Source organism: Dipodomys merriami, unplaced genomic scaffold (genome assembly GCF_024711535.1).
Source record: "Dipodomys merriami isolate MVZ:Mamm:240054 unplaced genomic scaffold, mDipMer1.0.p SCAF_115, whole genome shotgun sequence".
NCBI lineage: Eukaryota > Metazoa > Chordata > Mammalia > Rodentia > Heteromyidae > Dipodomys > Dipodomys merriami.
The window spans coordinates 613,546-636,962 of NW_027202438.1; positions in this window are offsets into that span (position 1 = coordinate 613,546).

Here is a 23,417-nt window from a genome sequence, read left to right on the forward strand (position 1 = left end):
TAGGTAAGCACTCTACCACTAAGCCACATTCACAGACCAAGGCTCACTTCTAACAGGACATATTAGGGTGAGATTGATTGTCATACCCCTTTTGACATAAATATTGCTGACTATTTCATATCTTTGCCAAGATTTGGGACCGGCCTGTGACTCAGCAATGAGGAATGATAAATTGTAAATGAGTGATATCCACCATGGCCCAGAGGTCTAGTCTCATATTCTACAGAGGGATAGAGAATATGGAGACAGAAACTTTGACAACTCCTACAGTATAGGTACTGTGGTCTCCCTGGAGGCAGTGGCTGGCTGCTAGGTGTCCCATTGGTCTTCAGTTATTAAATGGCAGAAAAAGATGCTATGTTCAAGCTGCTGGCTCAGACTTAGTACAATTCAAGGCTTGTCCCAGCTTGCCTATGTTGGAAGGCTGGGCATGGGCAACCTGCTGAATGTCCATCATCCATCCATCATCCATCCATACACAGAGACATGGAGTTATTGCCTCTTTTTTGGGGGGCGTGGGATAGTTCTGGGTTTGTACTATGAGCCTAGAACATGTCCGTGAGCTCCTTTGCTCAAAGGTGGTGTTCAGCCCTTTAGCCACAGCCCAATTCATGTTTGTTTGTTTTTTTCCTGTGATCTCTTAGAAATAAGAATGTCTTGGGGTTACAATTACATGGGCAAGATAATGAGTACATTTCTTATCAAGCATTGAAGCCTCCTCTTTTGTTTATCCTTCACATCCCTTCCCAGCCACAAAAAAATAAAAAAGAAAAACTACTGAATAGCGGGGAAAAAAATAGAATGTCTTGGACTTTCCTGTCCCGAATGAACTCAAATTGTCATTCTCTATATCTCAGCCTCCTGACGAGTTAGGATTACAGGCAGGAGCCCCTGGCTCCTGGGTTTCTTTTCTTCTTGTTCTTTTTTGTAATCATAACAATCTGAAATCTTCACGCTGTCATTCCAATGGTTTGCATTATAATAAACTACCCAAGCCTGGAGTTCGAATGCCAAGACTGCCACCCACAAATTGAAGGTGATCCTGACAAACTAATTCCTATTCATGTGAATGCTAATGGAATGTTATAAAAGTAATAATTAAATTTGCAATTAATTCATGATTCTATTTTAGAATGCCACATAAAAATTATTGGATTTGTATCTTCCATTCCAGCACCATGGTATGATTCCCCTAATGAAAGGATGTTGACTAATTTTTAATTAATGCTTTTATAAGCATTCAAATGTGATACTTCACTAAATGGAGGCATAATTTGATAACTAATAATTGGTTATTATATATATAATTTAATATCCTCACATTAACTCTCCCTGAATATATATATATATATATATACGTCTATCAATCAATCAATCAATCTATCTATCTATCTATCTATCTATCTATCTATCTATCTATCTATCTATCTATCTATCTATCTATCTATCTTTCCTTCTTTCTTTCTTTCTATCTATCTATCAATCTATCTATCTATCTATTTATCTATCTATCTATCTATGTATCTATCTATGTATCTATCTATGTATCTATGTATCTATGTATCTATGTATCTATGTATCTATGTATCTCTCTCTCTATCTCTCTATCTGTCTATCTATCTTTCTATCTATCTATCTATCTATCAATCTATCTATCTATCTATTTATCTATCTATCTATCTATGAATCTATCTATGTATCTATCTATATAACTATGTATCTATGTATCTATGTATCTATGTATCTATGTATCTATGTATCTCTCTCTCTATCTCTCTATCTGTCTGTCTATCTATCTTTCTATCTATCTATCTATCTATCTATCTATCTATCTATCTATCTATCTATCTATCTATCTATCTATCTATCTATCTATCTTTCTTTCTTTCTTTCTCTCTCTCTCTCTCTCTCTCTATCTATCTATCGATCGACCAATCAATTTTATCTATCGATCGATCGATCAATTTTATCTATCTATCTATCTATCTATCTAATCTATCTATCTATCTATCTATCTATCTATCTATCTATCTATCTATCTATCTATCTATCTATCTATCTTTCTATCTATCTCTCTATCAATTCTATCTATCTCTCTACCTCTCTATCTATCTATCTATCTATCTATCTATCTATCTATCTATCTATCTATCTATCTATCTATCTATCTATCTATATTTGGTACTCCTGTGGCTTGATCACAGGTCCTCAGAACTTTCTGGCAGCTCAGTTTGCTAGAGGCTGGTGTGCTAAACTGTGACCCCATTTATGGATTGGCCATTGTAGGCCATAAGTTGAAATCCCATCGTTTCCAAAAATTTATTCATGGAGTAAGAAGCCAATTTTGACACATTTTTTTCCTTTTCTGTGCAAGTCCTGGGTCTCAGTATGAGGTATAATCCATATGCAAATATATCATATATGGTATGATGTAATAAAAGAACTGTTATATGTGTAATAATACTAAATAAATAATGGTAATAAACATCATATGAACTAAGCCCATGTATGTAAATATATCTCATATATTAAAATTACTTTTTCAAGTGCTGAGCTTAATTTCAGGCCCTGGGAATTGGTCTGAATTTCTTGTCTTCAAGGATGGTGAGCCTTTCCCCTTCATCCACAGTGTCACAAAGTTATCCAGACCCTTAGTTCAAATACAAGGCCTGCCAGAAAAATAGTGCAAATTCCAAACCAGGGCATTATTATAATTATAATTATTATAATAAGTATTATTATTAATCGAGCACAGGACTTGCTCTCAGGTCTTGGCACTTCTGCCACAGTCAACTCTTGGATCCTAGGACCTGAGTTCAAATCTTGGGACTCCTCCTTTTTTTTCCTTTGCATTGTGACCATCCTGGATGTAAATGGCAAGGCAAAGAAAGAGTACATGACCTTGCATTGCTGATGTTTGGCGGACTATTAAGGAAGCCATAGCCGAAACTGGCAACTTAGGTGTGGAGGTCGAATCCTGGGATTGCCACTAATGAATGGCAGAGATTCTAAGAAACCCATTCTCAAGTACATCCATACAAATGAAATGTTATAAAATTAACAACTAAATAAGTATGAGTGTTTGATTATATTATAAAATTATGCACAACATTTATACTACCATGACTAATTTTCAATTAATATTTTATTATATATGCAATCATGATACTTAAAAAGGGAAGGCATAATTTAATTGCCAATAATTGGTAGTAATATCATATATGCATTTTCATAGTATACAGACATCTCTCTCTTGTTTTATGCATCTACATCTATCTGTCTGTCTGTCTGTCTATCTATCTATCTATCTATCTATCTATCTATCTATCTATCTATCTACCAATTTACACATTTATCTGTTTATACACTTGTCACTACTGGGGCTCAGTATTAGAGTGCTCGCCGAATACGTATGAAGCCTTGGGTTCTATTCGTCACTGCCACATGCACAGAAAATTCCAGAAGTCATGCTGTTGCTCAACCAGCTCAGCACTCGCTTTGACCACAAAAGCTTAGGGACTCTGTCTAGACTCTTAATCAAGACCCAGGAATGGCACCAAAAAAAGAATGTTCTGACTGCAATTATATAAGGATAGGACTGCAAATACTTCATTACAGAGCAAGCCAGGAGTCTGGTGCTGACAGCTGCCATCTAACATGACATAGCCAGAGGCAAACTGCTGCAACTCTGGTCCACAGAACCAGATGCTGTTGGCTCACTCACCCCATCATCCATGATACATGGGGACTGAGATCTGACAATGGTGGGTTTAAAACCCAGCGCTGGCAGGGAATCTGTAGAACTCTGAGCTGTGGCTCAAAGTGGTAGAGCTCTAACCTTGAGCAAAAGATCTTAGGACAGAATCCCCAACCTTTCACTGCAATCCCCGTGGCTGACTCTACCTACCCAATAAAACTCACCCCTCTAAATCATTAGATGTGAACTTTGTGTGGTTTGTGATGTGTTTCTGAAAGAATGGTGATACTGATGAAAACATCCTAATTCTAATGACAGTGTGTGGGATAGAGCTATGTGATGAGTCCTTCATGAGGGGTTGTGTGCTAAGTCCTTCACGGGGTACATTCTTTCATCTGGTCCTTGTAAGAGCTCCACAAGTCAGATGATTGTGCAGATGAGAAACCTGAGTCTCAGATATCCCCATGTCAGGGCCAAAAGGATGTATGTACCTAACTCTAATGAGTTGTCTCCTGCAGACAATTGTTTTGGTTTATTTTTCTCAGTCGTGGATCTTGAAATCAGGGCCTAGCCACTGACCCTTCCCTGTTGGGCTCATGGCTAGAATCCTACCATGTGAAGCCAAGGACCCCCTTGCAGCAGAGTGGTATAGTCTAGGTGTCTGTAGCTGAAGTGTGTCATCCTGCCTACTCAGCAAGCTGAGATGTAACAATCTCGGTTCCAAATTATCCCAGACACAAAAGTTCCCACGAGAATATTATCTCCTATTCACTACTTAGAAACTTGAAATGGAAGCTAGGTTCCAGCGACTCACGCCTGTCATCCTAGCTACTCAGGAACCTGAGAGCTGAGGATTATAGCCCGAAGCCAGGCTGGGCAGCAAAATCCTTGAGAGGCTTCTCTCCAGTGACCTACCAGAAATCTGCATGTGTGCTGTAGCTCAAGTGGTAGAGCGCTTGGCTTTAGCTGAAGAGTTCAAGGAAAGCACCCAGTACTAGACTTCAACTTCTCCAATTTCCAAGAAAAGAAACAAAGAAACCTGAAGTGGAGTTCTGAGAATGTGTCTGAGGAGTAAAGTGCTTTGCATGAATGAATCCCTGGTTTTGATTCTTTAGTACCACATCAATAGAAAAAAGCCTGAAGTAGCTGCAGGGGTCAAGGGGTAGAGTGCTAACTTTGTACAGGAGAAACTCAGATACAGTGCTCAGATCCTGAGTTCAAGCTCCAGGACAAGTGTATGCACACACATGCATGAACACACACATACATGCATACACACACACACACACACACACACACACACACACACACACACACACACACACACACACACACACACACACACACACACACACCACACCACAGATACCAGAAGTGAAGCTGTGACACCAAATGGTAAAGCACTGAGCTTCTGTTCTGATCTCATGCTCAGCACCCAGGCCCTTTGTTCAACCCCAAATCTAGCCACCCAGGACCCAACTAGGAGAGGTCAAAGGTTTCAAAACCTGATAAGCTTCACCAGCCCTAAATGACAGGAACATTGTGATATTACACATGTGCTTAGATTTAGCAAACTTCCTGAAACCTAGGAAGACACCATTGCCAATAATGAATCATTTTATTAGGGTCAGCTCACTTGTTGTCTGCCAGAAGGACCATTGAATTAATTGTAGCAGTTTATTTCAACACTGGAACATAGTCTAAAAATACAGGATGAGTGCAGAAAACTTGGCCTGCCACAGAAGGTGGCAAAAATGAAAGATTCCTGTCAAAACAGAGCATTAGGGGGAGAGATAGATTGGGATACAAAGAGGTCTTTTTCTCTTGGCCTTCAGAACCTCCCCACACTCATCCTCACTAATTTCCTTGGGTGAATTGTTTGTTACACAGCTGTACAGGAGTCAAGCTTTTTGTCTGCCTGTTTCAACAATGAGGCAGAGTTCCTCCAGCAGCCTGGGGTGCGGAGAAAACTTCAGGCTACCCTGGGAACAGTGAGGGTCCCCGGAACATGCACTGTCTTGAAAACACTGTCTGTGCTATGAAATCATTCTATTCAAAGCAAATTTCCTAGCTGGGTGCCTTTCACAATAGGGACTCCGGACCTTTACCGATAGAAATGCATGCATACATACATGGGGAGAGATGGTGTTACTTGTTTTTTGTTTGTTTGTTTGTTTGGCAAGTTTGGGGGTTATATCATGAGCCCAGGCACTGTCCTTGAGCCTCTTTTGTCAAGGATATTACTCTTTCCTTGAACCACAGCCCCACTCATGGCATTTTTTATTCCTGTGATCCCTCAGAAATAAGAGTACTGTGGACTTTCCTTTCCCAACTGAATTCAAACAGGCATTCTCTACCTCTGAGATTCCTGAAGAGCTAGGATTACAGGCAGCAGCTTCTGACACCTGCCTTTCTTTTCCTCTTCTTATTTTTTTTAATTGTGAAAATACTGTACAGAAGGGTTAAAATTACATGGGGAAGATAGTGAGAACATTTCTTATCAAGCATTGTAGCCTCCTCTTTGTTTACCCTTCCCATCCCTTCCTACCATCCCTCCAACCCACCCAATCCTACCCCCACCAAGTTGTAAAATTCATTTTCGACATGACAACTTGTACTTCTCATTGTTGCAACAGGTCCACCTGTATCTTTATTTAAACGACTTGTTTTTCCCCTTCCCCTCCACAAATTATACTGACATCAAATACAGTGAAAGAAGGGGTTATACTATGTGGGAGGGACATACAAAGCAACAAAGAAATAATCTTATAATTGCGTTAGAAACAAATGCATGAAAGAAAAAAAAAACACTTAAAATACATATCTTAGGGTTCATTTTTCTTTTTTTTAATTTAATTTAATTTTATTTTAGAACATACTGTACAGAGGGGCTACAATTACATGGGCAGGATAATGCATACATTTCTTACCAAGCATTGCAGCCTCCTCCTTTGTTTACCCTTCACCTCCCTTCCCAGCCTCCCCCCTCCCCCCACCAAATTATACCCCCCTCCCCCCCCACCGACATTGAAAAGCTGGTTTTGACATGACATTTTGTACTTCTCATTGTTGCAACAGGTCTACCTGAATCCTTAAACGACTTGTTTGTCCCCATCTCCTCCACATGTTATACTGACATCAAATATAGTGAAAGCGGGGGTTACACTGTGGGGGAGGGACATACAAAGCAACGACGAAATAATCTTATAAATGCGTTAGAAACACATGCATGAAGAAACGAAAACATTAAAATACATATTTAAGGTTCATTTTCCTAACATCACATTATCTGACCTTTTCCGCTTGACTCATACCTATACTAGATATTGCAAATAAGGGAAACCATGGGACCTATGCTTCTTTGGGCCTGGCTTACTTCACTTAATATAATTTTTTCCAAACCTTTCCATTTCCTAACAAATGGGGCAATGTCATTCTTTCTGATGGAGGCCTAGAATTCCATTGTATATATATATATACCACATTTTCTTGATCCATTCATCTACTGAGGGGCATCTGGGTTGGTTCCATATCTTAGCTATGGTAAATAATGCTGCATTAAACATAGTTGTGCTGGTAGCTTTAGTGTGGTCTTGTTTGTAAACATTAGGGTAAATGCCCAAAAGTGGGATTGCTGGATCATAGGGGAGATCTATGTGAAGTCTTTTGAGGAACCTCCATACTGCTTTCTAAAGTGGTTGAACAAGTTTACATTCCCACCAACAATGAAGTAAGGTTCCTTTCTGTCCACATCCCCTCCAGCATCTGTTGTTGTTAGAGTTCTTGATTTTTGCTGATCTAACTGGAGTGAGGTGATATCTCAATGTTGTTTTGATTTGCATTTCTTTTATGGCTAGGGATGTTGAACATTTCTTCATGTGTCTATTGGCCATCCTTCTTTCTTCTTCAGAGAAGCTTCTCTTTAAGTCTTTCACCCACTTATTTATTTGGCAGTTGTTTCTTTGAGGATTTGTTGTTGGGTGGTTTAATTTTTTGAGTTCCAAGTATATTTTAGATATGAGACCCTTGTCCGTTGTATGGCTACTAAAGATCTTATCCCAATCGGTGGGCTTTCTATTGATCTTGCTAGCTATGTCATTTGCCCTGCAGAAGCTCTGCAACTGTATGCAATCCCATTTGTCCAACCTTTCTTTGATTTGTTGTGCTTCCGGGTCTCTATTCAGAAAATTTCGGCCTGAGCCAAGGAGACCTAGGGTTTCTCCTATTCCATCCTGTAATGTTTTCAGAGTGTCTGCTTTGAGTTCAAGGTCTTTGATCCATTTGGAGTTGATTCTGGTGCAGGGTGATATATAAGGATCTAGCTTTAGTTTACTACATATAGTTAACCAATTTTGCCAGCACCATTTACTGAAGAGGCTGTCTTTCTTCCATTCTATTGTTTTAGCTTCCTTATCGAAGATTAGATGGCTATAGGTCTGTAGGTTCATTTCTGGGTTTTCAATTCTATTCCATTGGTCCTGAGGTCTGTTCTTATGCCAATACCAAGCTGTTTTGATTACTATGGCTTTATAGTAGAGTTTGAAATTTGGTATTGATATTCCTCCAGCAGTGTTCTTTCCGTTGAGGAGCGTTTTTGCTATTCGGAGTCTTTTATTGTTCCATATGAATTTTTGGATTGCCTCTTGTATTTCCTTGAAGAATGAGGGTGGAATTTTGATAGGTATCGCGTGGAATTTGTAGATAGCCTTGGGAAGTATTGCCATTTTCACGATGTTAATCTTGCCAATCCAGGAGCATGGGAGGTTTTGCCATTTTCTAAGTTCTGTGTTGATTTCCTTTTTCAAGATTTTAAAGTTTTCATCATAGAGGTCCTTCACTTCTTTGGTTAAGTAAATTCCTAGGTATTTTTTATTTTTTGTGGGGCTATTACAAATGGAGTTGTTTTCCTAATTTCAGCCACACTTTTCTCATTGTTGGCATATAGAAAAGCCATTGATTTTTGGGGGTTAATTTTATAACCTGCTACTTTGCCAAAGTTTTGAATCAGCTTGAGTAATTTGGGAGTGGAGTCTATGGGATTCTTTAAATACAAGATCATGTCATCTGCAAAGAGGGAGAGTTTTATTTCTTCTTTCCCTATTTGGATCCTCTTTATGTCTGCATCTTGTCTTATTGCTGTAGCTAGGCATTCTAATACTAGGTTGAAGAGAAGTGGAGAGAGTGGACATCCTTGTCTTGTTCCTGAGTTAAGAGGAAATGGCTTTAGTTTTTCACCATTGAGTATAATGCTGGCTGTAGGTTTGTCATATACAGCCTTTATTGTATTGAGGAATGTTCCATGAATTCCTAATTTTTCCAGTACCTTCATCATAAAGGGGTGTTGGATCTTGTCAAATGCTTTTTCTGCATCTATTGAGATAACCATGTGGTTCTTATTCTTGCTCCTGTTGATGTGGTGAACAATATTAATTGATTTGCGTATATTGAACCAGCTTTGCATCCCTGAAATGAATCCTGTTTGATCATGGTGTATGATTTTTTGGATGAATTGTTGAAGTCGATTGGCCAAAATTTTGTTGAGAAGTTTTGCATCAATGTCCATCAAAGAAATGGGTCTATAGTTCTCTTTCTTTGATGAGTCCCTGCCTGGTTTTGGGATGAGGGTTATGATGGCTTCATAGAATGTGTTCGGTAGTGAGCTTTCTCTTTCAATTTCATTGAAGAGTTGGAGGAGTATTGGTGTGAGCTCTGCTTTTAAGGCCTTGTAAAATTCCGCTGTAAACCCATCTGGTCCTGGACTTTTCATAGCTGGGAGGTCTCTTATTGCTGTTTCTATTTCAATGCTTGATATGGGCCTGTTAAGCTGGTTTAACTCATCTTGGTTTAGTTTTGACATGTCAATATTTGCTAGGAAAAGGTCCATTTCTGTCAAGTTCTCAAACTTATTAGCATAAAGTTTTCAGAAGTATTCCCGTATAATGTTCTGAATCTTGGTTGTTTCCGTGGTGATGTTTCCATTCTCATCTCTGAGTTTATTAATTTGGGTGTGTTCTCTCCTTTTTCTGATAAGATTTGCTAAGGGTCTGTCAATTTTGTTAATGTTTTCGAAGAACCAAGTCTTTGTTTTGTGAATTCTTTCTATAGTTTTTTTGGATTCTAATTCAATTAATTCTGATTTAATTTTAATTATTTCTTTCCGTCTACTGGATTGGGGTTTATCTTGCTGCTCTTTTTCAAGGAGGTTCACATGACTCATTAAATTGTTGGTTTCAGATCTCTCCAATTTGTTGATGTAGGTACTCAGAACTATAAACTTGCCTCTGAGTACTGCCTTTGTTGTGTCACAGAGGAGCTGGTAATGTTTTTGCTCATTTTTGTTGAATAGCATGAACATTTAAATTTCTTTTCTAATCTCTTCCTTGACCCACTCGTGATTCAGCAGTGTGTTGTTCAGCCTCCATGTGTTACCAGACTTTCTTTGGTGGCTTTTGGTGTTGAGTTCTAATTTTATTCCCTTGTGGTCTGAGAGAATGCAAGGAAGAACTTCAATGTTTCTGAATTAGGACAAGATTGCTTTGTGGCCTAAAATGTGTTCTATTTTAGAAAATGTTCCATGTGCTGCTGAGAAAAACGTGTATTCTGATGGTGTTGGGTGAAATATTCGGTAGATGTCTCTTAAATCTAGTTGATGTATACATCTGTTGAGATCTGCGATTTCTCTGTTGAGTTTTTGGGGAGTTGATCTATCTAGTGGGGAGAGTGGTGTGTTAAAATCCCCAACAATTAATGTCTTTCGATCTATGTGGGATTTGAGGGAAAGTAATGATTCTTGGATAAATTTGGGTGTTCCTTTGTTTGGCGAATAGATATTTAGAATTTTAATAGCCTCCTGAATGAGAGATCCCTTAATTAGTATGTAGCGACCTTCTTTATCTCTTCTCACAAATTTTAATTTGAAGTCTATTTTATCTGATATTATGATTGCAACTCCCGCCTGTTTATGGGGGCCGTTTGCTTGGTAGATTTTGTTCCAGCCTTTCACATTGAAAATGTGTTTGTTTTTATGGATGAGATTTGAGTCCTGAAGGCAGAAGATAGAAGAATCTTGTTTTTCAATCCATCTAGAAAATCTATGTCTGTTAATTGGAGTTTAAGTCAGTTAATGTTAAGAGATAGGACTGAGAGGTATTTGGGAGTTTCTGCCATGTTATCCACCTTCTTGGGGGTGGGAAAGCTGGGTTCTTCCTATTGTTCTTGGATTCTCAGTTTGGGTGCAGTTTCTTGGCCTTTATTGTGGTCTTTTTGGTTTTCTATGTGTAGGATGTCTTTAAGAATCTTTTGTAGGGCTGGTTTGTTGGAGATGTATTGTTTCAATTTTTCTTTTTAAGGAAGATTTTTATTTGGCCTTCAGTTATGAAGGAGAATTTAGCTGGGTACAGTATTCTTGGTTGATATTTTTTGTTTTTAGGGCATGGCATACATCATTCCAGGCTCTTCTTGCTTTGATTATCTCTGCTGAGAAATCTGTGGTGATTCTAATTGGTTTCAATTTATAGCTGATTAATCTTGTCTCCTTGAGAGCTTTAAGGATCTTTTCCTTGGTCTGAGTTGTTCCTGTGTGGATTATAATGTGACGGTGGGATGTTCTACTCTGGTCTCGTATATTTGGAGTTCTAAAACTTCTTGTATTTGAATAGGCCTATCTTTTTGTATGTTTAGGAAGTGCTCTGCTAGGATCCTGTTAAACAAAGTTCCTTGACAATTAACTTCTGTTTCTAGGTGCTCCTCTACACCTATTATCCTTAGATTAGGCCTTCTGATGGTGTCTTCCAAATGATGGATAGATCTCTCATATTTCTTAGATTTTTCTTTGATTGTTGTATGTTCTTTCTCTATAATGTCTAGGCTATCTTCAATGCCCGAGATTCGATTTTCTGAATGGTCTAACCTGCTGTCAAGACTTTCTACTTTGTGTTTTTTTTTTCTTTTCTTTCTAGTTGGTCAGCTATGATGGCTTCAAATTCTTTTTTGAAGCTTTGTTTCAGATCTTGTATGAACTTCTTACTTCCTTAATTTGGTGTTCAGTGTTTATTCTCAAATCACTTAGTTGATTGGTTATGGTTTCCTTGGGCTCCCATTCCTTCTTTTGGGTTCCATTCAGCTTTCCCTTTGTGGTTTCCCTGACTTCTTTCAGCTCTTTGTTAATGGATACCATGAATGCCTTTAGTGATCTTTGTGTATTCTCATCCTGATCTCTCAATTTCTGTATTACTCTTTCCTTAGCTTCCTCCCATTCATGAGATTCCTGTAGTTCTCTTTGAGTGTTCTCAGCTCTCTCCTTCCATTCCTGCCTTTCTCTTTCAGTATTCTCAAGCTGCTCATGCAAATCCTATCAGGTTTTGTGTAGCTTCCTCACGCTCATGATATTCCTGTGTAATCTTTTGAATTGCCTCCTCTCTCTCCCTGTCATGCTCATAAAGATTCCTTTGTATGTTTTCAATCTTTTCATTGATCATCTTTGCCAGCAGTGTTTGTAGAGCTATTTGGGAACTCTCCTCTGGATTATTCATTATCTGTTCTGTCCTCTGATTATCATGAGTGGGATTTGAGGTACCGTACTTGCCATTTTTCTTGTGTTTTTCCAGCTTACTCTGCCCATTTGTGATGAAATTAACACCAGTTTTGTGCTAGAACACTATATTATGGCCAGAATCAACCAAAGTCTGTATTTGCACAGTCAAAAGTCTGCAGATATAATCTAGTTCAACAGATAGATCTATTCAACATCAAACAACTATACCTTAATGGGCGATGAACAGCAAAGAAGAATTTGGTAAGCCAGAAATTATTAGGTGTAGGAAGAGATTTGGGTAAACAATAAGAATAGTGTGATGTGGGAAGGCACAGGGATTGTTAACTAAGTCCTAATCTCAAAGCAGAAAATACGTTATATAGGATGAAAGTAGAGAGAGAGAAAAAAAAGCAGAAAGAGAAAGAAAACAAAAAGAGACCAGAAAAAATAGAAAGGTAAAAATTAAATATCTTATACAGATTGGAAAACAAACTATTCAGAGAAGAGCATGAATATAATGAGAGAAGGGTAGGGATATAAAGGAGATGTGAAAAACTTAAAAATCAAAATACTTAAAATATTTTATAGGTATAAAGAGGTGGTACTGCTATTAAGGAATTTAAGTCTAAGAGGTTTTGAATTGAGTAATAAATTTGTAGATTAAGTGTGTACAGAATGGGGGATAAGATCTAATAATCGACTGCGGGTTTAACTGAGGATGTGCAGAACAGCAATTAAGTCATATAAAGAAGAACGAAAGAGAAGAAAAGGTGAAAAGGATAAGAAAGAAAGAAAAAAGATCAGAAGTTCAGTAGAGCTAAACAAAAAAACAAAACAAAACAAAACAAAAACAAAAACAAAAAAATAAAGAAAAATGCACACACACTTATACCCCTAAATTAAAATTCTAAGAGAAAAAAAATTACCAGAAAATAATTTTTATTCAAAAAAGGTAAAAATTAAGGATTAAAAAATTTTTAGAAAAAGAAATTTTTTTTATTAATGGTACAACAAAAAAAAGTTCTTTGATTTTTTGGGGAGGGATGGGAAAAATCCTATATCTCCCTTGTGTCTGTAACGAGCCTCTTGTTTGAGTCTCTGGTCTGTTTTGTTCCTGTGGCTTGGTTGGTTACTTAAGTCAGTTTCTTTGAACAGGCAGAAAAATGCTCTGCGATCCTCCTCTCAGGTTAGTTCAATGGAAGGGAGATCTGCTTTGAGTATCACAAAAGAGGGAGATGGCTTTTTCCTCGAGTTTGGAGATGCTGTGATGAAGCTAGGTTCTGGGTAGAGTTGAGGCCTTTCAGCACACAGTAGCTTTTCCCAGGGGCTGGTTTGTGAGATAATTACAGAGCCCAGCCTGGAGCCACTCTCAGGGCTTCTGTTTACAGAATTTCAATTGATTGTAGATGCTGCTAAAGGGAGGGGCAGCCTCTGGCTCTGATTACCAGTGAAGAAAGCCACTCCTGGGACTGGTGGCCCTGGCTGGGTGAGTTTTCCCTGGGTGTTTTTTTTTTTTTTTTCATTGTGATGAACTGAAATCTTCACAGTGTCATTCTAATGGTTTGCATTTCAAAGTAAACTCCTCAGGCCTAGAGTTAAATGCCAGGACTGCCACCTACAAATGGATGGAGATATGGAGAAAATCTTACCTATTCATGTGAATTATTAATGGAATGTTATAAAAGTAACAATTAAATTTGCATCTGGTTCACGATTTTCTTATAGAATGCCACACAAAAAGTAGTGGATTATGTCTTCCATTCTAGCACCATGGTATGATTCTCCCAATTAAAGAATACTGACTACTTTTACATTAATGCTTTAATAAGTATTCAACCATGATACTTCACTAAAGGGAGGCATAATTTAATAATAATTCATAATATATATAATTTAATATCCTCACATTCTCTCTCTCATATATATTGCAAACTATACATCTATCTATATATATATTTATATCTATATCTATATCTATATCTATATCTATATATATCTGAATCTATCAATAACTACTATGGCTTGTTCCCAGGTCCTCAGAACTGGCTGGCAGCTCAGTTTGCCAAAGCCTTCTGTTTTACAACTGACACTTTCATGAATTGGGCATTGTGGGCTGTGAGTTCAAATCCCAGCATGGCCAAAATTTTTTTTTTTTTTTTTTTTTTTTTTGTCGGTTGTGGGGCTTGAACTCTGGGCCTGGGAGCTGTCCCTCAGCTCTTCAGCTCAAGGCGAGCACTCTACCACTGAGTTCAGCTACAGCGCCACTTCCGGTTTTCTGGTGGTTTATTGGAGATAGGAGTCTCACGGTCTCTCCTGCCCGGGCTGGCTTTGAACCGCGATCCTCAGATCTCAGCCTCCTGAGTAGCTAGGATTACAGGCGTGAGCCACCAGCGCCCGGCTGGCCAAAATTTTATATGTGGAGTTAGAAGCCAATTTTGAGACATTTTTTTTTCATTCTCTGTGAAAGTCCTTCGTCTCAGTAAGATGTATAATCCATATGCAAATAAATCCATGTGATAAGATGTAATAAATGAAATAGATGTTATATATGTAATAATACTAATTAAAATAAAAAATAAGGATAATAAATGTCATAAGGATTAAACCCATGTATGTAAATAGATCTCATATATGAATATTATTTTTTTCAGTGCTGGGGCTTGAATTTGGGCCCTAGGAACTAGGCTGAAATTCTTTTCTTCAACGATCATGAGCTTCCTCTCCCCCACAGTGCCACAGAGTTAGCCAGACCCTGAGTTCAAATCAGGACTGCCAGAAAAATGGTGCAAATTCCAAGCCAGAGCCTTAATTTTATTTTGGCCATGCCTGGGGCTTCAACTCAGCTCATGACAACTCTGTCTCAGCTTCGATCATCCTAGGCTGGTGTGCAACTTCAGGACCCACAGCACATCCTGAGATCCTAGTACCCAAGTTCAAACCTTGGGACTGGCAAAAAAAAAAGGAGAAGTGCTGGGAAGGTGGCTCAGGAATAGACGGCTTGGCTTGCATACATAAGGCCCTGGGTTCGATTCCTCAGCACCACATAAGGAGAAAAAAATACGGAAATAGTGCTATGGCTCAAGTGGTAGAGCGATAGCCATTTGTTGAAGAGTTGAGGGACAGCACCCAGACCCATAGTTCTAGCCCCAAAACTGAAAAAAAAAGAAAAAAGAGAGGAAAAAAAAGGAGAAGGATAACACTGGGAAGTCCCAGAAGGCAGTTTTACATTGTTTTTTCCTTTGCATTGCAACCATCCTGGTTCTAAATGACACGGCCCAGAAAGTGTACATGACCTTGCACTGCTGAAGTTTAGTGGGCTGTCAGGGAAGGCATAGCCAAAATCAGCAACCTAGGCCCGGTGTGCGAATCCCAGGACTGCCACCTATGAGTGGCAGTAGATTCTAAGAAACGCATTCTGATATATATCCATACGAATGGAATGTTGCAAATTAACAATTACATTAGTACTTAATGTATGATTATATTATAAAATTATACACAATAATTATTGTACATTGACTAATTTTCAATTAATACTTTTTTATGTATTCAACAATAATACTTAAAAAAGGAAGGAATAATTTATTGATAATTGGTAGTAATATAGTATATATAATTAATATACAGACATTTGTGTCTTGTTTTATACATACATACATACATATATACATATACTTCTATATGTATATATATATATATATATATATATATATATATGTGTGTGTGTGTGTGTATGTGTAACAATCTACATATCTATTTCTACACTTGTCATTCCTGGGGTTCAGTGATAGAGTGCTCGCCTAGTATGTATGAAGCCCTGGGTTCGATTCCACACTATCACATGCACAGAATATGCCAGACGTACTGCTGTCACTCAAGCAGTGGTGCACTGGAGTTGAGCATGAAAGTTTAAGGACTGTGTCTAGGCCTTTACTCAAGCCCCAGGACTGACACCAAAAACAAATTAGAATGTTCTGACTGCAAGTATAGAAGGCCAGGATTTCATGGCTGCCATCTAACCTGACTTAGCAAGAGGTCAACCATGGAATCAGATGCTGCTGACTCACCCCTTGCTACTCGGGGGATGAGATCAGACACTGGTGGGTTGAAAACTTAACCCTGGTAGGAAGTGTGGGAGATTCTGAGTTGTGCCTCAAATTGGTAGAGCTCTAGCCTTGAGGAAAATATCTTAGGACAGTACCTCCAGCCTATGAGTGCAATCCCCGAGGCTGATGACACTCCCCACAAAAACACCCTTCTAAATCGTTAGATGTAAACTTGTGTGTTTTGTGACGTGTATCTGAAAGACTAGTGATACTGATTAAAGCACCCTAAATCTAATGACAGTTTATGTGACATAGCTATGTTATGAGTCCTTCCTGGGGTGCTGGGTGCAGAGTCCTTCACGGGGTGCTGGGTCATTCATGGAGTACTATGCGTTGAGTCCTTCACAGGCTGCTATGTGCTGAGTCCTTCATGAGTTGTTTACTTTCATCTGGTCCTTATAAGACCTACACAAGTAAGATGATTGTGCAGATGAGAAAGTTGAGGCTATGATACGTCACCAAGGCAGGGCCAAATTTATGTATATACTGAGTTCTAGTGACTTGTCTCCTACAGACAATTGTTTTGGTTTAGTTTTCTCCATCATGAACTTTGAACTCAGAACCTAGGTTCTGAATTTCTTCTTGGGCTCATGGCTAACGTTCTAAAATGTGGAGCCAAGGATCCTCTTGAAGCAAAGTGTCATCGCTTAGATGTCTTTAGCTGAGGTCTATCATCCTGCCTGCTCAGGAAGTTGAATATCTCGGTTCAAAACTATCTCAGATTATGGTCCAAAGCCAGCCTGGGCAGGAAATTCCTTGAGATGATTATCTCCAATAAACCACCAAAAAGCCTGAAGGGGCACTGTAGCTCGGGTGGAAGAGCACTAGACTTGTGCTGAAGAGATCAGATACAGAACCCAGGCCCAGACTTCAACTCCTCCAACTTACAAGAAAAGAAAGAAAGAAACCTGAAGTGGAGTGCTGAAAATTTTTCGTAGGGGTAGACTGCGTTGCATGTGTTAAACCCTGGGTTTGAATGCTGAGTACCACATTCATAGAAAAGTTCCACATCCCTGAAGTGGTACTGTGGCTCAAGTGGTAGAGTGCTGTCCTTGTATAGGAGAAACTGATGTACAATGATAAGGTCCTGAGTTCAAGCACCAGGACTGGTGAATGCACGTGTGCCTGTGTGCGCATGCACGCAGGCCCCCCCCCCCCACAGAGGCACCGTTGCTAATAATGAATCATTTCAGTAGGTTCAGTGCCCTGATTGTCTGTCAGAAGGACTCTTGAATTAATGGTAGTAGTTTGTTTCAAAACAGAAACATAGTCTTACAAAGACAGGATGAGTGTAGGGAACGTGGCCTGAGACGGGAGGTAGCACAAATGAAGTCTTCCTATGAAAACAGAGCAATGGGGAGAGAGATAGCTTGGGGTACAAAGAGGCCTTTTTCTCCTGATCTTCAGAGCATGTCAACACTCATCCTCATTGAATGGCCCAGATGAATTGTTTGTTACACAGTTCTATAGGAGTGAGGCTATTTGTCTGCCTGTTCTAAAAATGAAGTAGACTTCCTCCAGCAGCCTGGGGTATGAAGAACCCTCAAGCTACCCTGGGAACAGTGAGTGTACCCCCGGAACATGCACTGTCTTGAAAGCACTCTCTGTGTTCTGAAATCATTCTATTCAAAGCAAATTTCCTAGCTGGGTGCCTTTCTTCATAAAAACTCTGGATGTTCACTGATACATATACAGGCATACATACACAGACACATGGAATTAATGGCTCTTTTTAAAGTTTTTATTTTTTATTTTGAAAATACTGTACAGAGGGGTTACAATTAGATGGGCAAGATAATGAATACATTTCTTACCAAGCATTGTAGCCTCCTCCTTTGTTTCCCCTTCCCATCCCTTCCCAGCCTTCCCCCTCGTCCCCCAATCCTCCTCCAGCCACCAAAGTTGTAAAGTTCGTTTTTGACATGACAACTTGTACTTCTCATTGTTGCAACGGGTCCACCTGTATCCTTATTTCAACGACTTGTTTTTCCCCTTTCCCTCCACAAATTATACTGACATCAAATACAGTGAAAGCAGGGGTTATACCTTGGGAGAGAGACATACAAAGCAACAAAGAAATAATCTTATAAATGTGTTAGAAACAAATGCATGAAAGAAAAAAAACATTTGAATATATATCTTAGGGTTCATTTAACTAACATCACCATGGCAGGTTCTGAGGCTTGAACTGTGAGCCTAGGCATTTTCCCTGAGCTCCTTTTGCTCAATGAACCATTTTATTGTGTCTTAAACCATGATTACCATAGGCTGGGGTGCAGCCTTTACACCCACAAATGATCCAGGGATCCTAGGACCAGAATTCAATTCCCAGCACCGGCAAAAATGGAGGAGGAGAAAAACAGGAAGTTTTACACAACAGTTTTACCTTTGTTTCCTTAGTACTGTGACCCTCCTGGGTCTTAATGACTCAGCTTGAAAATTTACATGTGCTTGCATGGATGAAGTCTGGGGGCTGTCAGTGAAGCCTGAGTCCAACCCAGACACCTAGGCCCTGAGTTCGATCCTACGACTGCCACCTATACACGGCTGAAAATCCTAGGAAACTCGTTCTTATGTATAGGAACACTAATAGAATGTTTGAAATGTACTAACTGAATTACTAGTAGAGAGTCATTCCTGTATAATATTGTATGCAATAAATATAGTTCATTGATTAATTCTTTATTAAGTGTTCTACCATGATTAATTTATGGAGCCATAATTTTAGATCAAATAATTGGTAGTAATGGAATATATAAAAATAAGCTATAGACATCACACTTTATATAGGGTTACACACTAGAATCTACGTAAAAGCCTCTCTGTCTCTCTCTGTATATATTTATAGATGCATATACATAGGTAAATACACACACATGCACACACACACACACACACACACACACACACAAACACACTGCAATCTAAACATCTATCTGTTTATATATTGGCGATTGCTAGGGCTTGATCTCAGGTCCTCAAATTTGCCTGCCAAATTCACTTGCATCAGTCTGGTGTGCTAACATTTAACCATTCATGAAGTGGGCCTGCTAGGCCCTGAGTTCAAGTCACAGAACTGCCAAAAACTTCATCGTGGTGGAAAAGCCAATTGTCACACTTGTTTTCCTTATCAGTGAAAGCCCTGGGTCTCAGGAATGATGTAGAATACATAGGCAAACCTATTTCTTATGTAAAAAGATGCAAAAAATGGTATATGTATAATCATACTCACTAAAATACATAAGAAATAAATAAGACACAAATAAAATGAATAACTACACTAATCACAATATGCAGTAAACGTGTATGTAAATATAAATCATGTATTTAAAATGTATAAGCATATTATTCTTTAGAGTGTTAGGACTTGAAATCAGGCCCTAGGAACATGCCTGACTTTTGTCTTCCTGCACGGTGAACTTCCCCATCCCCCACAGTGCTGGATTTTTACCCAGAGCCTGAGTTCAAATCTCAGGCATTGCAGATAAAAGGGCATGAATTTCAAGACAAGGAGCCTCATAATATTTTAAATATTTTTAATGTATCAATCTATGTACTTATTTATTTCTTTTTATTTGTCAAGCGCCTGAGTTCAAATCCCAGGCCTGGCAGATAAATGGGCATGAATTCCAAGACAAGGAGCCTCATTATATTTTAAATATTTTTAATGTATCAATGTATGTACTTATTTATTTCTTTTTATTTTGTCAAGCACAGGGCTTGAACTCAGGTCGTGGCAATTCTGCCTCAGCTTTGATCACTCTAGGCTGGGGTGCAGCCACTGGACCCACAGCTGAACCTAGGTTCCTGGGCCCCAAAGGCTGATAGGAAAAAAAATTTAATGCGACACAGAAAAAACAAAACAAAACTGGCAACTTGCAGATGGCTGCCGGTTTTACATTTGTTGGGTTTGCAAGGTGACCATCCTGTGTCTGAATGACACGGCTGAAAAATGTCGATAACCTGGAACTGCTGAAGGCTGGCGGGCTTCCAGGAAAGCCATAGGCCAACACGGAAACATAGGTCCTGTGTTAGAAGCCCCTTCCTGTTCCCTACAAATGAAGGAAAAATCCTAAGAGTCTCGTTCCTATTCATAGGAATATTGATGGAACGTTATGAATGGCAAGATGGAATTGGTTGTTTCTGAATACTAGTATACAATTAGACAGAGTGATTTTAGGAGGCCAATGGATTTTAATGAGTATTTTTTGACACATTCAAAGAATACTATTAATTACATGGACGCAATATTTTCCAAACAGTGGTTGAATTAATTAATATTTCCTTAAGGATGAAAACAATAATAATAATTACATGGAGGCAAAATAAATACCCAAGAATTGGTAGAAATGTAGTGTATATAACTGAAGAATGTATAGACATATCTGGCACTCTATAAATATCTGTATTTATTTGTGTACTACCATCTTCATGTCAATCTGTTCTTATATTTTCAATGCCTGGAGCTTGATCTCAGGTGCTAGAAATGCTTGTCAGCTACATATGCCCCAGGCTGGTGTGTTGACACTCACCTGTTCATGAATTGGGTCTTGTAGGCTGTGAATTCAGTTGTCAGCACTCACAAAAATTGAATCGTGCATTAAGAAGCCCATGGTGACATATTTTTTTCCTTTTCTGTGAAAGTCCTGGGTGTCAGGTGTGAAGTTTCATATATAGGCAAATCTATATCCTATGTAATAAATGTAATAAATATTTCATGTGTATTAGCAGTCGATAAAATACATGGTAAATAAATGAAAAAAACAAAAATAAAATGAATAACTATACTAAGCTTGATATGGGGTCAACATCATGGGGTCAAAATCTGGGGCTCGATCTCAGGTCCTAGGAAAGGCCTAGCAGCTGAATTGGCTAGAGGCTGCTGTGCTGACAGCCACTCATTCATGAATTGAACCTTCTAGGCCCTGATTTTAGATCCCAGCACTGCCAAAAATGCAATTACGGAGTGAGAAGCCAAGCGTGACACAAGTTTTCTTTCTTTTGAAAGTACTCGGTGACAGGTAGGATGTACAATTCAGATGCAAATCTATAATCTATGTAAAAGGATGTCATACATATAAAAAATGTCATAGGTGGAAGAATTCTCACTACAACAAATGAAAAAAAGATTGAATTAGTAGTGAATCATTCTAGCTGGATTAAAAAGCACGATTCTTCTATGTGCTGCCTTCAGGAGTCACATCTTGCCCATAAAAACAAACACATTTTCAATGTGAAAGGTTAGAACAAAATCTACCAAGCAAACGGCCCCCATAAACAGGCGGGAGTTGTAATTCTAATATCAGATAAAATAGATTTCAAATTAAAAATAGTAAGAAGAGATAAAGAAGGTCGCTACATATTAATTAATGGATCTCTTCTTCAGGAGGATATTAAAATTCTAAGTATCTATTCGCCAAACAACGGAGCACCCAAATTTATCCAAGAATCATTACTTTCCCTCAAATACCACATAGATCCAAAGACATTAGTTATTGGGGACTTTAACACATCACTTTGCCCACTAGATTGATAAACTCGGCAAATATCAACAGAGATATCATAGATATAAACAACTGCATAGATCAACTAGATATAGCAGACATCTCCCGAATATTTCACCCAAAAGCTTCAGAATACACGTTTTTCTCAGCAGCACATGGAACATTTTCCAAAATAGACCACATTTTAGGACACAAAGCAAACTTGTCCAAATTCAGAAACATTGAAGTTATACCTTGCACTCTCTCAGACCACAAGGGAATAAAATTAGGACTCAACACAAAAAGCCATCAAAGAAAGTCCTGTAACACATTGATGCTGAAGAACACACTGCTGAATCATGAGTCGGTCATGGAAGAGATTAGACAAGAAATTCAAATGTTCATGATATTCAACAAAAATGAACACACAAACTACCAGCTCCTCGGGACACAGCAAAGCAGTACTCAGAGGCAAGTTTATAGCTCTGAGTTCCTACATCAACAAATTGGAGAGATCTGAAACCAACAATCTAATGAGGCATCTGAGCCTCCTTGAAAAAGAGCAGCAAAATAAATCCCAAACCAGAAAATGGAAAGAAATAATTAAAATTAAATGAGAAATAAATGAATTAGAATCCCCCACAAAAATAGGAAGATTCAATCAAACAAAGAGTTGGTTCTTCGGGAAAAAAAAATTGACAGACCCTTAGCAAATATTATCAGAAAAAGAAGAGAACACACCCAAATAAATAAACTTAGAGATGAGAATGGAAACACTACTACAGAAACAACCAAGATTCAGAACATTATAAGGGAATACTTCTCAAAACTTTATGCTAATAAGTTTGAGAACGTGGCAGAAATGGACCTTTTCCTAAAAAATATTGACATGCCGAAACTAACAAAAGATAAGTTAAATCATCTTAATGGGCCCATATCAAGTATTAAAATAGAGCATCAATAAGAGCCCTCCCATCTAATTAAAGCCAAGGACCAGATGGTTTTACAGCAGAATTCGACAAGGCATTCAAAGCAGAGCTCACACCAATACTCCTCCAACTCTTCAATGAAATTGACAGAGAAAGTTCACTACCGAATTCATTCTATGAAGCTATCATAACCCTCATCCCAAAACGAAGCAGGGACTCATCAAAGAAAGTGAACTATAGACCAATTTCTTTGATGAACATTGATGCAAAACTTCTCAACAAAATTTTGGCCAATCGACTTCAAAAGTTCATCCAAAAGTCATACACCATGATCAAACAGGATTCATTTCAGGGAAACAAAGCTGGTTCAATATACTCAAGTCAGTATAATTAGTCACATCAACAGGAGCAAGGATAATAACCACATGGTTATTTCAATAGATGCAGAAAAAGTATTTAACAAGATCCAACTCCCCTTTAAGATGAAGGTTCTGGAACAATTAGGAATCCATGAAACATTCCTCAATAGCCGGGCGCTGGTGGCTCACGCCTGTAATCCTAGCTACTCAGGAGGCTGAGATCTGAGGATCGCGGTTCAAAGCCAGCCCGGGCAAGAAAGACCGTGAGACTCCTATCTCCAATAAACCACCAGAAAAACCGGAAGTGGCG